At 41.9% G+C, this 14,637-nt stretch overlaps 1 protein-coding gene and 1 long non-coding RNA gene across 9 annotated transcripts in view; one reads left to right on the top strand and one right to left on the bottom strand.

Annotated features, from left to right (window-relative positions):
• Positions 1-2,663: 2,663 nt before the first annotated feature.
• Positions 2,664-8,968, bottom strand: LOC135417455 (uncharacterized). Its single transcript, XR_010432043.1, has 3 exons — positions 8,783-8,968; positions 5,551-7,458; positions 2,664-3,492 (listed from the first exon to the last, which is right to left on the bottom strand). It is a non-coding gene; the product is annotated as an uncharacterized LOC135417455 (long non-coding RNA).
• GTDC1 (glycosyltransferase like domain containing 1) overlaps positions 8,448-14,637 on the top strand; it is a 209,085-nt gene continuing 202,895 nt past the window's right edge. For 2 of the 8 annotated variants that reach the window (XR_010432042.1, XM_064661651.1), the window contains exon 1: positions 8,495-8,600. The gene's annotated coding sequence lies outside the window, so the exon portion shown is untranslated. Of the gene's footprint in view, positions 8,601-14,637 lie in introns of all 8 variants that reach the window. The other 6 variants (XM_064661654.1, XM_064661650.1, XM_064661649.1 and 3 more) reach the window with 5 other exon arrangements.

The following is a 14,637-nucleotide window of genomic DNA, read 5'->3' as shown; positions in this document are numbered from 1 at the left end:
TGAATGGTACAGGAGCGTGCTTGTTACTGGGGGTAGAATAAACCACTTCAGGCTTTGCATCTTATAGTCTCAGCTTTCTAAAAGCTCAAAGAGATATTCTTTTCCTGAAGCTGGAGCAACTTCAGTTGGCAAATATCTCTTAGATTGCATTCCTTTATTCTGAATTTGAATTTCGCTCCTGGAAATAACATGGTGATGTGAAGAGAGCCACAGACAGGATTTCTTTCTCCTTCCCCACCTCCCGAGCCGATGACCCTGAGCCTTGACTTGCATTCCTAATAGGATAGGCTTTCCTTTGTAAGAATTCTTTAGCACCTGTAGGTTATGTGTTCAATTAGCATCTATATCCTGAACTGAGCCGAGTTGCACAAGCTTTGAAAAAAGTAACAACCAAATGGCTAATTAGGTCAAATTTGGGGCGTATCAAACTTGACAGTGTCTGGCTTACATCACTGTGGATTTACATAATGGAACTTAACGGCCCTGAAGAGTCTGTTGTGTCTACCCTGATGACTCCGTGGAAGCTTTTTTCCATAATTTTCTTTAAAATCTAAAATATTCACTCAGAAGAATGTCTTCTTGATAACTTTTCTGTTTGTCCTGTGTAGTGCAGGGCTTCAATTGCTCATTACCTGGGCTATAAACACAATAGTATTGCAATCAGTTATCTTATTTTTCAGAAGTCAGTAATCAACGTCAGCAACCAATTGTTTAACAAATTTCCTTTTTAAAACCAAAGCTATTTTTCAACTGTTTGTTCAACTACAAAAGCCTGGGAGACATGGCAAAACCCATGAGGACTCAAGGTAAAATGCCTCTGGTAGACTTTTCCAGAGATAATACCTACCAATGAGCAATAATTAAAAAAAAAGCAAACAAACCAACAAAATCTTAAGTTAATAAAGTTTTATATTCTTACTGTGGCTTCCTCTGTCTTCTAGCAGCCCATCCTGTACATCAAAGGTCACAAAGAACACAATGAGTCACTATCAAAACCCAAAGAATGCTTCGTGAACAATTACTATACATAAATTGCAGGCTGGTATTTCGTTTCTGTGCCAACTCACAGTAATACAGCCCATTTCCTCTTCATTTTTTTTTCCCCTGCAGCTTTTGTCCATAATAGCAAACAGCTTTGTTAATCTGAGCTTGAATTTTTCTTTTTCTTTTTCTTTTTTTTTTTTTTTTGGTGTACTTATACCTTTGCCTTTTTGAGTAGTGGGCAGCAGTGGTATGAAGTCTTTTACTACAGCTCTTAAGTCTACACTTGTTTGGTGTCAGAGTCCCCAGCAACTCTATAATGCTCTATAAAGCTTTGTAGCCAAAAAAATCATTAGGAATACTGAAAGGGTCCCCTTTGAAACCCAGAATCAAAGCATCCCCCAGAGAGGAATCAGCTGTACATTAGCTCATGCCTGGCAGAGCAAGTGAGCACCGTGCAGCTCTGAAACCTGTGTGGATCCCTCAACGCATTCATTGTCTGCAGGACCTCTGGATCCATTCACCCAGTTCATCAAATATAGTACCTTATGCACATTTACTCCCATGCACATGGGACAAAACAGGCCTGTTTGAAGTCAACATTATCTTAGCAATCATTAAGCTTGGCTTTTCATCCTGCAATCCCCATTTTTCCCACTTTTGGCAACACCTTGTGTGCACGACTCTTGCTGCGATCCCCTGAAAGAGAAGCAAGAGATGTTCACTCCCTGGTATTGTTTAACACCTAAGAAATAAAAAAAAAAAAAACCTCTAAAAAATTTGCTGAACAAACATCACAAAGACAAATAAAGGAGAATTGTTTTTCAGGAGGTACGATTTATGTGTGTGTGCATGTGTGGGTGTGCAATTAAATAATGAAGGCGAACCCAGATTTATAATGTCGTCGTGTTATTACCTAAGCACTCAAATTCTGCATGCTGGTCAGTTTTTAAGTAGTCTGCTGGTTAATATTTATTGTCTTTAACGAGCAATATTATGGACTAGAAAGTTGTGATGACAAGTAGTAACAACTGGCATTCTCTCAACAATTCCACAATAAGAAAAGAGGGAAGTAAGATAATATCAGCCAGCTTCCTTTTGAAGAGGTTTGGTTAAGTCAGAATTCTTCGTTTGAGAAAATTACAAAGCAAAACTACTTCAGACTATTCTACCTAGCATGGGAGGAAGATAGTAGATATTTTTAATGTTCCTAAAATAATCACATCCTATTGTACCCCGCTCTAGTAAAAGGTATACTGAAGTAAAACACTGCTTTTTTTTTTTCCTTCTGAATTGTGAGAACTGTTCAAAGACCCTTTGCTTCAGTTCATGATAACAGAAGTAATCAAATGTGTTTGAGGGATGTATACTATACCTTGGCCATAGACTGAAACACAGGACACAGTCAGGCCCAGGGCTTTGATTTGTCTTCAGATATTCATATCAACTACTGACATAAAGGTGACTCCAAGAAGAGTTTGTGATTTTCATTACAATACACTTGACAAGTTTGGAGCCTAAATTTTAATTCTTTACTCCATTATTAACCTTATATATAAACTTGCATGCATTTAGCCATGCAGTTTCCAGCTTTCAATCCCTAGAAAGGAGATGGGAGCACTTACATATCTTTAGGGATTAAGATCTAATCCTGGAGGGGCTCCAGGCTGGTAGGTTTGTAAAAAACACCACTACAGCAATTGTGAATAAACATAGGTACGAACAGGTCCTCTCAAGATTGGGATATGTTGTTAAAATGCTATTCTGGGGCAATAATATTATCATAGAATCATTAAATCATTTGGGTTGGAAGGGACCTTAAAGACCATGTTGTTCCAACTCCCTGCCATGGGCAGGGACATCTTCCACTAGACCAGGTTGCTTAAAGCCCCATTATCATGTAAATCTCATAAGTTATTAATTATTAATAAAAAAGTGCATTTCGCATCATTGAGTGAAAGCTGCTATAGCAGGATAATTCATAAATCTTTTTTGAGCCAAATTTCAACAAACCATTTATAGTTTTTGTACATTCTTGGTTGATTAATTCTGCAAAATTGCATATACACATATAATCTCCATTTTACATATGCATATGCATTTGCTTATACCTATCTCCAAATTACAAGTGGCATAAGCACTGTAAAATTTGCATACATCCAAAAGAAGACTCCCGCAGGAGAACTTTTAGACATGTGACCTCTTCTAAGTTACACCAGTAATATATAAAAAATTCCCTGTCACTTATGATATGGAGCAAAATGAAAGCAGAGGTGATGAAAGTGCTTGCTTGTGACTGAGAAAATAATACATTCTTTGGTCCTTCCCCGCAAAGAAAATATTTCTGCCTTTTTTTTTTTTTTCCCCTCATTTTCCTTCTTCTCTTACACTAACTGAATGTGGGTGGGAAGCAGTAGAAACAGAAAGGGTCATGTTTGCTCCTCAAAATTTGAAGACGGTGTTTTTTTCCTTTGCCACAGATGCTCCGTGCTCATCAGTTGCCGTGTACTTCTGAGAGAGAAAAGAGAGAGAGAAATTGCCAATAACATTGGTAACCTTAAGTGTAGGCATGCATAAAAATTTGCTGAAAATTGGGTTGTGGTACATGTTCTTATTTTAGATTTGCCCTTGTTAACGTCTTTTTAATAAACAGGTGCATACACTTCCCCAAGCTGTCACTGTTGTTTATCCAGTCTGCACACTTTATAAATCTACTAATGGAATAGACCCAATCATCTCAAGGATCTGTGCTTTAATAAGCTACAGTCTCAAAGTTTTCAGGAAAATACTTTCTGGCACTATAGTTCTGCTGGATACAAGCTTCACAAGGTTTGTTTTTCAAGATAAAAAAAAAAAGTGACACAATTTCACTTTTCAGCACAACGTAATAGAGAGTTTCATACATGCTTGACATTAAGATTAGCAACAAAGTGGGATGGGTGGAAGGAAAGGGAAATAAAAAGGTGTAAGAAAGGTGGAAAAGGCTTTTTTTTAGTGAAGTTTGAAACCAAGAGGATGCTTCCCACTGAGCACCTGGACCAAGGAGGTGTAAACTCAGAGCTACTGTCACTAGGCAGCATCAGCCCCACTCCCAAGTTTCATTCCTTTCTCCACCTCTTGACCCAGGACAGAAGAGCCCATCACGAGACAACGGAGACACTGTTTTAAATTCCTACCAATTTCTAGTTTTAATTTCAACTGAAATCTCTCATTTTTTTTTTGCAAATGCTTGAACCATTAGGCTGCAACTCAAATCTTGGCCTTGCTCACACAGAGAAAGAACTACCAATGGCTGTCCCTGGAAAAAGACTTTAGATGGTGAATGTCAAAGGGATGCAGGAGCTTCCTCTCCACACTGCAGTCTTTCATTGTAATCACAGTCTCACAGGTGAGTCACCCCAACTGCTTGACCACTCCCTCGAGAGTGCTCAGGCACTCAGAGTTGTGCTGATGGAATGTGAGTATGTTGGCTTAATTTGGGGTAGGTATTTCACGTCTGTAAAGAGCATAAACTCTCTCCAGGCTTTCCTTAGAAGGTCTAAGTAAATACCTAACTTTGATTCATCCTAACAGCAGAAGGATGTGGACTTGCTGGAGGGTGTCCAGAGAAGGCCACAAAGATGCTCTGAGGGCTGGAGCCCCTCTGCTATTAGAGACAGGCTGCGAGTTGAGCTACTCAGTCTGGAGAAGAGAAGGCTCTGGGAAGACCTTAGAGCTCCTTCCAGTGCTTAAAGGGCTCCAAGAGAGCTGGAGAGGGACTTTGGACAAGGGCCTGGAGTGACAGGAAAAGAGGGAAAGAGTTCGAAACTGAAAGAGGTCATGTTTAGACAGGATATTAGGAAGAAATTCTTGCCTGTGAGGGTGGTAAGGCCCTGGCACAGGATGCCCAGGGAAGCTGTGGCTGCCCCATCCCTGGAAGTGTTTCAGGCCAGGTTGGATGGTGCTTGGAGCAACCTGGGATAGTGGAAGTTGACCCTCTCCATGGCGGGGGGCTTGGAACTTCATGATCTTTAAGGTCCATTCCAACACAAACCATTCTGTGATTCTGGATCCCATTCAGGAGACCAAACATTTACTGCTGCATTTCAGGTCTCAGTCTTAAGCAGCACAGACACCATTTATCAGATTCATCCCATGGTTCTTTGAGAGCAGTGGCTCTAAAGAAACTAATAGTTACAGTCCATGTATTAATACATTTAATAATTACTTTGCTCTTGAAATAGGTAAATAAGTTAAAGGTATATAATTAACTGCAGATTCCAGATTCATCTCATGAGCTTTTAGATTGCATTGCTGGAGATCAGTATTGTCTGATCATAGATTGCAAACAGTAATTGCTGAAATTTTTTCTAAGTATCACCATGGGAAGAGTTTCTCCTTTTAATTCTTTGCTGAAGGTGTCAGTTTGATAGCCCTGGAGAATGTAATTTGTAATATTTATCTCACAGAATCACAGAATGGGTCAGGTTGGAAGGGACCACAGTGGGTCACCTGGTCCAAACTCACTGCTCAAGCAGGGCCATCCCAGAGCACACAGCACAGGATTGTGTCCAGATGGGTCTGGATTACCTCCAGTGAGGGAGACTCCACACTCTCTCTGGGTGATCTGTTCCAGTGCTCAGTCACTGCACAGGAAAGAAGCTCTTCCCCATGTTCAGGTGGAACTTCCTGGGCATCATTTCCTGCCCGTTCCTCTTGTTCCATTGCTGGGCATCCCTGAGCAGAGCCTGGTCCATCCTCTGCCCCCTCCCTGCAGACACTGATAGACATTGATTAGGTCCCCTCTCAGTGTCCCTTCTCCAGGCTGAACAGGCCCAGCTCCCTCAGCCTTTCCTCGTAACAGAGAGTCTCTTAATTTTGTCTGTAGCCTCTGCTGAACCCTCTCCAGGAGCTCCATGTACTGAGGATGTCCAGAAGTCAGGGGAATGAAAGCAGCAAAATAAACTTTCACTCTCTCGTTCAAGTTAATTGAAACTGGACGATCTTTAAGGTCTCTCCCAATACAAACCATTCTGTGATTCTGTGATTTCTTAACTAAAAGCTTCCTATGTTGCTGTCAGAAGAGGAACATTTCTAGCTATCACCAGCTTGGTTTGCACTTAAGTCTATGGCCTACACATGAGAGGTCAAACAACCCCTTATGTACACCCAAAGCTCTCCAGCTCTTAAAGGGCTCTTTAAACCTGGAACTTGCATATGACTTGATGTAGTAAAAGTTTCACAGTGCCTCATTAGGTGAAGAACCTTTGAGCAGCCTCTGTGATGGTCTGAGTCCCGGTGATCCACACGGAACTCTGCTCACGGTGCAGACTTCACCTCCAGCATTATTCTTTCTGGGAAAAAGGCAAAAAAAGAAAAAGATTTTACAGTTTTACAGCAGCAAGCCTGGGTGCAGGACAGATCGAGTGATTTGCCATGAAAAAAGTTAGAAAGGCTCATTAGAGGCAAAGTTATTAGGCCAAGCAAACAGTTAATCCCTGTTACACAGAGGTAACAGAGTTGCCAGCCTTGAACTCTAAATTAAAGGCACTCTCTGAGCACCAGAGAAGTGACTCTTTTCTGCAGCTTCCTCAGTACCATCCGTCTACCATAATGCTGTGGTGTTTTTCTTTCTTTAAATTCTGGGCTCTAACTAATTACTGGCAGGAAGTGCCTATTTTTATGCCATTAGTATGCAAATGAGCGAGAAGTAGAAAAATATTCTAAAGGAACTGTTACAATATCTGTCCACAGATTACTGGCCAATTAGAACATGGGATTAGGGTTGCAGGACCCCAAAAGAGTATGGCCAAAGTCTTTCTGCTTGGGTGCCTCAAGTGTAATTTCAATGGGAACTGTATATACACGGTCCTTTTCCTCAAAAAAAAAAAGGGAAAAAAAAAGTTCGAGCCTAAATTGCCTGCTTACAAATGAGCACTTTTACGCTTGAAAAATAAATGCCTTCACTTCCTTGTCTCAATTTTTCTATCAATAAATTGGGGCTAAAACATCCTGTTTGTCTGTGTTCCAGCACACGCTGGGGGCAAATTATTCAGCCAGACTGAAGGTCTCCTCATCTGTCACCCCGTTTGAAAGACACAATCTTACAAAATTATTTATAAGGTGTGTAATAAATATTAAAAGATTTTCAGGTTTTACCACTTCTGCCTAGGTAAAACCCAGGAAGAACTGTCTGCATTCTGGCATTTCCATAGCTTGACAGAGTCAGGAATTCAAAAGTGCAGGACAGTGGAAAGTTATTGGAAAACAACTTTACTTGGCTTTTTGAACCTAAAAACTTGTGAAACAAAACTCTGCATTGTCCTGAGGGTATTTCTTATGCAAATCAGCCTTCTTGTCACTCTTTCATAATCACTGACTAGCCAGAGCAGGAAAAAATACATAACTCCTCAAGTTACTGGTGTTGATGCTTCTCACAGCTGTACTCTGTGGAAATTTTGCTTTGTCACTCCATTAGATGTTACTCATTTTGACTTCCTATTAAAAAAAATAAAAAAAGTTTATGTCTACATACCAGAGATAACACCACGCTAAACTGAGTCAGTGTGACAAAACATTTCTCTTCTAAAAGAGTTTTCCTGGAGAGGTTTGCCATGTGGCCAAAAAGAGGGTTGACACACCTGGCTGGAATGATAACATTCCGGAGGAGTTGATCTAAGGGATGGAGCACATCTCCTATGAGAAAAGGTTGAGAGAATTGGGATTGTTCAGCCTGAAAAAGAGAAGGCTTTGAGGTGACATAATTGTGGCCTTCCAGTACCTTAAGGAAACTTACAGGAAAGATGGGGCAAGACTATTTGCAAGGGCACGTAGTGACAGGACAAGGGGGAATGGGTTCAAGTTGAGAGAGAGTAGGTTTAGATTACATATGAGGAAGAAATCCTTCCCTGTGAGGGTGGGGAGGCCCTGGCACAGGTTGCCCAGAGAAGCTGTGGCTGCCCCTGGATCCCTGGTCCAAGGCCAGGCTGGACAGGGCTTGGAGCAACCTGGTCTAGTGGAAGGTGTCCCTGCCCGTGGCAGGGGGGGTTGGAATGAGATGAGCTTTAAAGGTCCCTTCGAACACAAACTATTCTGTGATTCTGTGATGATTCTATGGTAACACCTGCCCAGCTCTCCCAGGAGCAGCACCACCTGAGAAGGCTTGAGTTAGGGAAAAAACACACACCTCCTACTCATTTCTAACCGGGAACAGCCCCGATTTTCACTCTTTTCAGCTGCTTCTCCCAGAAAATCGTTGGTTTTAATTTTTTTTTATTTAGCCCACCTGGCGAACAACTCCGCGTTATTTACCCCTTCCACCCCTCCCAAACTCTTCCTGAGTGTCTCCTCGCTTCATTCACGCGGTTTGGTTCCCCCTCCGCATCACTTCGCTCAGGTTCCCTTCTCCTCACCCCCCCCCCCCCCCCCCCGCCCCGCTCCATCAGCCGGGACATCCCGGGGGGAGCCCCCCGGGTGGCGGGTCCCCTCTCCCCGCGGGCAGGGAGGGTCCCCGGGCGGCGGGGCGGGAGGGGGGCCGGCTCTGAGCCGAGGGAGGGGCCGGCACGGCGGCGCGTCGGTGCCGACGGTCTCCAGGCGGGAGCGAGGAGGAAGAGGAGGAGGAAGAGGAGGAGGAGGAGGAGGTGAGCGCCCTCGGGGTGGGGTGAGCAGCGGGGCCGCCCGCGCCAGCCCGGGAGGGAGGGAAGGGGTCAGCGGGGCGGGCGCTCGGCAGGACCGGCGTGGAGAGGGGGCTCCGGGCGGGGGGAGCCGAGTAGAGCCGAGGGGAGCCCAGAGGACCCGGCTCCGCCCGCCGCTGCTCCGGCACCTGCGGAGGGTGGACCCCTTGGGATGGAGCCTGGCTGGGGGGCGTCAGGGCCGCTCGTCCCCCCGGGAGCCCCGGTGCCGCCTCCAGGCCGCCCCAACATGGCTGCCGGGCCGGGCAGGGCGGGCAGGGGCTGCCGGGCCCCCTCGGCTCCCCCCGGCCCTGCCCCGGGCGGCGGCGCGGCCTGGCCGGGCCTGGCCCCGCAGGTGCTGCTGGGGGAGCTCGGGCTGCACCACCCCGCGTTTAAAGTGCCCTTCCCGGCAGACACTCTTGTTTTTACCTTTTGGGTTTTTTGCTTTTTTGCTTTCACGTCCAGCGGCTGCCTTTTTTTTTTTTTTTTTTTTTTTTTTTTAAGCAGTTAAGTGGAATGAAACTGCTTTAAGGTTTTTTGCAGCTCCAAGCGTCAAAATGTTAGCGTATGCAAACAGTTCTGCTGGTGAAACTACCTGAAAAAATGTGCCTTAGTTTTGGCGTAGCATCGTGCTTTATAGAAGGAAAACCGAGAAACATTAAGAACGCTTAAGTTTTAAAAAATACATAGATTTTGGTTTTATTATTTTAGGCTGAAAGTGCCGTGGGACATACTGCTTTGCAGCTGAGGAGTTGCTTAAGTGTAGTTTGCAAAGCATATCCGAAGTTTAGGGAAGTGTGTCTGGGATGAGTGGGACTTGGCAGGTTTTAACACATGACTGCAGTGGCTAGAGCAGCAGACTGGAGGAGAGAAACCCTTTAAGGTGCAAATACATGAACTTTATTACTTTTTTTTTTTTTTTTATTTTTAAGAAGTGGGGAAAGAGTTTGAAGTTTAGTTTATGGGAGGGTTTTCTGGCTGATGAGAAGTGGGTGCACATTACTGTGATTCAGTTTAGCCAATAGACAGGTAAAGTCGAGCAGCAGGTTTTAGTGTGGCTTATGACAATGGTTTGGCATAATTCAATAGAGCTATTTTATTGGACTCTATTAACCTGGTTAACCTTAAATCTTAACCATGACAGGGTTTTCATGTTAAGAGCCTCTATACAAAGCACAGTATTGAATTTTAATTGAAGCTTTCAAGGCCTAATGTAGAGTGTATTCTTCTTGCTTCATCTTTTTTCTCCCTCTTCTTGGAAGTCCAGGTGTACTAAAATCAGTTTAAGTGCGTGAATCCAGGTTACACAAATCAATTAAGGGCAGGCAGGATTTTAAATCAGTGCTGACTCTTTTTGTATCTATGTGCCTGCCATAGATAAAAAAGTGTAGGTCATCCTCACTGTATTTGTAAACACCGTGGTGTTTACAAATGTAAGAGTATACAAATACATCTTGTAAACACGTGTTGTTTACAAACTTTTGGATCAGTTTCCCAGTTGATTGATAGTGATGGTAGAAACTAGAAGCAAGCTCTGTTCAGCTCCAGGTGTTGGTACTTTACAAACAGAGCACCAAATTCCTCCCTCAGCTGGTAAATGCACAGTTTGAATTCTCATGCAGTAATACTGTTACACCTGAATTTCAGCCTTCTGGGATTTGCCACGAGTTAAATGCCTGTTAATTAACTCTTGTGTGTCTCTCTCCTGCCTTAGGATCAGTACCAAGTGCAGCAGGTGCTGTTGCAGAAGTCATGCCTGTGTTACAGCTGAAATGTGTCCCTTTTGCTGCTAAGTCACTCAGACTCCAATGTAAAACTTATACAACTTCCTTAATGTTGTTTTAAAAGTAAGATATAGACATATTTTAAAGACCTAGTTGGCTGGAGGCCCATTTTAGAGTGGCCGGTAAAAGCAATAAACTATCCTCCAACATTTCTGCTCAATAAAATTTGAGAATATGAAAACAAAAAGTTCCTGGCTTAGCTTTTTATAAATGTTTTCTACACCCTGTGACTGCAAAGTGCTTTGAGCCCATAGCTCAGAGCCACAGGACTTGGGCACTGTAGGCCTCTGACCCAGTCTGCAGAGTGGACTCTGCTACTTTCTGTTTTGATCAGAGCTGTGGAGGTTTGTGGTCTCTGACCAATGTCCTGCACTGGTGAGAGTGTACATACATTCTATCATCAAAACAGTGTGTTACCACTGTACTTTCCTTCACTCAGGACTCCTGGAATAAACTTCTTGGGCAAAACCTGAATGGCTGTTGGAAGCTGTGATTGCCCCCAGGCACTTCCTGATGTAGGGAGGGGCCAGTAGTTTTAGAAGCATTTGCTGTATTCAGATTCCTTACTGTTTGTAATCTGACTTGTTAGATCTGGATTCTAACTTGTAGAAAATAAATAAAATATATATGCATCTCATTGTTTGGCTTCACAAGATGAGAATATGTTTATCCAAAACTGTTCTGGATAGTCGAGCCATTGGGATAAGGCATTTCTCCTGCAGCTGTTGAGCTTTTTGCATTTAATGTAAAATGTTGTCTTGTGTTAGCTCTTCCAGCTGCAAAGATGAAGTCTTGTCCAAAGAGTTGAGATGTTCCCTGGTTAAATAACTGAGTTAACTGTTTTTCCCATAAGAATTGAATCCTTAAACTGTGTGTTCAGAAGAAACATATATATGTTCCTGTGCGAACAGGATTGTGTTCTGGTGTAAGGAAATATGCTGAAAATATATTTTGAGGTTTGGCTTTTAGTGATATGAGTGTTTAGTTGTTGTAAGTATTCAAGGCCAGGCTGGATGGGACTTGGAGCAACCTGGGCTAGTGGAAGGTGGCCTGCCCATGGCAGATGTTTGGAACTAGATGGTGTTTAAGGTTCCTTCCTACCCAAAGTATTTAATAATTCTGTTCTGTGATGCTGGTATAAATAACAGGACCTTAATGTTGACTCTTCTGTTTTAGGGCCTCTATGTGCCACTGCTTGAGACATGAGCTGCTGTGTAGTGGGAGTAGTAGAAAAACAAAGGCAAATGATTTGCTCACTTGAACAGAGCAAGTGTCTCATTGTCTGGGATTACTTGTATAATTTACTATTACTTCTAATCCAAAAGAATTGCAAAATTGAAGAACAAACTCTAAATACATATGCAAGGCTGTTAGGATTCCATAGAAAAAAAAAATGGCTATCATGGTTTTTTTCCCTCCATTTGTAAGTGAGAAATGTACTCTACCAAGTTTGTAAAGCAGGAAAATCATGTTAATCTTTGGTGGCAGAATTGTTAACAGGGGGCTGTGGAGAGGCAGCCTCCCCCTGCCCCCAGCCATCCGTAAGTGGTGCAGTTAGCAGTGGGGAAGCAGTGCCTGAGTGCTGGAAGGACACAAATCCCAGTGTGAATTTCACTTCTCCATGGATTTATATCAAAGGGTGTCTTAAACGCGCACCTTCGCTGGCCATATTGCTGCACGTCAGATGTGAAAGTAAAAATAAACGTGTGAAGCACCAGACAGAGTATGAAATATAAATCTGAAAACCTCGTCTCCCAACAGTCTATTATCCCAAAACTGGACCCCACCTATATGGCTATATGGGAGCGTATATATATATGTTTTATTTTTGATCGGCAGTATTTCCTGTAGGCAAGAAATCAAAGATCTTTTCAAGTTATAAATGACTTTTAGTCATTTATTTAGTAAGTAGGGAAGTCAGGATTTCAGATTGCTGGTATTTTGGGTATGTGCAGCTCTTTGATGTCCGAATGAGAACTGGAGGAATGTCTGAAATTAACAATGAACTGTGTAACATTAATGATGAAATGCAGAAGTTGGAGGTAAACAGGCACTGAGTGTGGTTTGGTTTTTTTACCCCTTGAATAATTGTTTTTTTAGGGTTGAAACAAAGAACACAAACAGTTGAGACACACAAATCCCAAGTTAGTGCTGTATAAGCAATTTTAGTTTGGATATTTGTGTATGTGCAGGTTTACATATAATCAAACATGAAAAATTTAATATGTATGTGATTAGCAGAAGTTTTCTTCTTGGCACTTCAGATGCAACTGGATGAAATACATTCTTCATAACTTAATTTTGCTGAAGTGTTGTAGTTTTGCTGAATTGTTATGGAAAATCGGTGGAAAAATTAATGTCAGTGTGACCAAAAAAAGGGGAATTTAACCAATTTTGCATCTGAAAACATCTGTATTGTAGCTCTACAACAGTGTGGCTTCACGTGCTATTTTCCAGTTTTGTTCCAACCTTATTTTTGAGCAGTCAGATGCCTGTTTGTGCAGCAGGTTGTCCGTGTTAGTGATGCTCAATGGGACAAGTATGATACTGCCATAAATACCGTGGGAATGTTTTCTTCTTGGAGCTACAACAGCAGTTCTTAAAAAGGTTACTTTGGCCATGCCTCTGGCAGCAGAAAACTTGTGGTGATCGTGGTCTTGATGAATAAAATGCCATCCAAAGTGCAAGATTGCTTTCACAGTCGTTTTTAGAAGCTGTCATTGAGGGAAAAACACACCCCTCAAGTTCACGCCTGAGTAATTGGATGCAGATTTAATATGATGCACTGCTTTATTTCTTCTCTGGGATGGAATCCATGTCCCATGTTGGGCATTACTCACCCTGGCAGGATTCAGTGGTCAAGCATGTTGGAATGAAGGATGGAGACCTCGCTGTTGCCATGAGTTATTTCTCTCAAGAACTGAGAATTTTGGTTCATCCTCCGAAAGCCTAATAAAATGTTCATAGTAGAAACAGAAGTGTTGTAAAGCCATTGTATGGAAGCCCTTTGAGAATTATCAAACCCTTGTGTGTGCAAGAGTAAATGTTTGGGAATGCTGGAAACTCAGAATGGATGATTAGCTAGAGCAGTGATGGTGTGTGACTGTAGTGGCAGAATATTTGGGAGAAAGAAGAGAGAGGGATAGCACTGTTTCTAGACCAGCTCTTGGAAAAATATCTCTGTTTTTCCTCTTCTTTCCAACCAGATTGGTTTGGAGAGGGAAAAACAACCTCAAAGCCTTGCATTAATTACATTATTATGGAGTATTTGACTGTGTGGATCTTGATTCTGTTTTATTGGGGTTTATTTTATTTACTGGGTGACACCTTTGTAAATAATATAGAAATAAAGTCCCTGTTGCATAGTGAAAATAAGGTGTTTTTATAAATATCTTGCATGGTGCATATAATTAAACAAGTGATTTCTCAGAAGCACCATAATTTTAAAACTAAAATCTTAATTGAAGTACAGCTTCTCGTTTCATCTGATGCTCAGCATCGTATTTCCTACACATCTTTCTGCTTTGATATTTACTTTACATACAAATATGCCAGAAAACAAAAATTCAACAAGTAGTTGAACATATTGAGTCTTTTATATTCCGTTTCTTTTCAAGGTTTACGCAAGGAATAAGCTGTGAGATGAATTTGCAAAGGAAGAAATCCATCAGGATTCTGTGAAATTCCGTGTTTGGTGATTTCCCAGTTAAAAGTTTTCCCAATTACCTTGTCTGACTACTGGATTGCAGTTCAGTACAGCAAATTTCTGAGTGTAACTTTGTGTTTGGTTTGAGTTAAAGTTCTCCAGATAAACAGTAACATTGTTATGTTGACTTCAGAGAATAATTTCTTGTCCTGATCTTACTTTAAGAAAACTTTAATGAGAAATATGCTCTTGTTGTTGTTAAGTCAGTTTTCTTTTTGTTGTGATTTAAACATAAAGGCAAGATTTATGGAAATGACTGCAGGGTGGTGCTGGCCTAATTAGTCATTATTTCTGGCAAGGCATAAAAAATTGGTTGTTCTTGTGCCTATAACTAATAGTGTGCTTTGTATTTAATCTGTAGGTCTTTTGTAAAACAAATGGTTGTGCTAAAAACTGCAAGATATACACATTTAAGGTTCTTATAATATTATTTTGCATGCCGTTTTGGGGTGTGATTTAAGTTCTTCATTGATAGTTAAATTTACTATTATGTATATTTGTGTATATCCTTTACAAA

The sequence above is a fragment of the Pseudopipra pipra genome, chromosome 7 (genome assembly GCF_036250125.1).
Source record: "Pseudopipra pipra isolate bDixPip1 chromosome 7, bDixPip1.hap1, whole genome shotgun sequence".
Classification (NCBI taxonomy): domain Eukaryota; kingdom Metazoa; phylum Chordata; class Aves; order Passeriformes; family Pipridae; genus Pseudopipra; species Pseudopipra pipra.
Note: the sequence above shows the minus strand (reverse complement) of the source record. Positions and strands in the feature narration are given on the sequence as shown.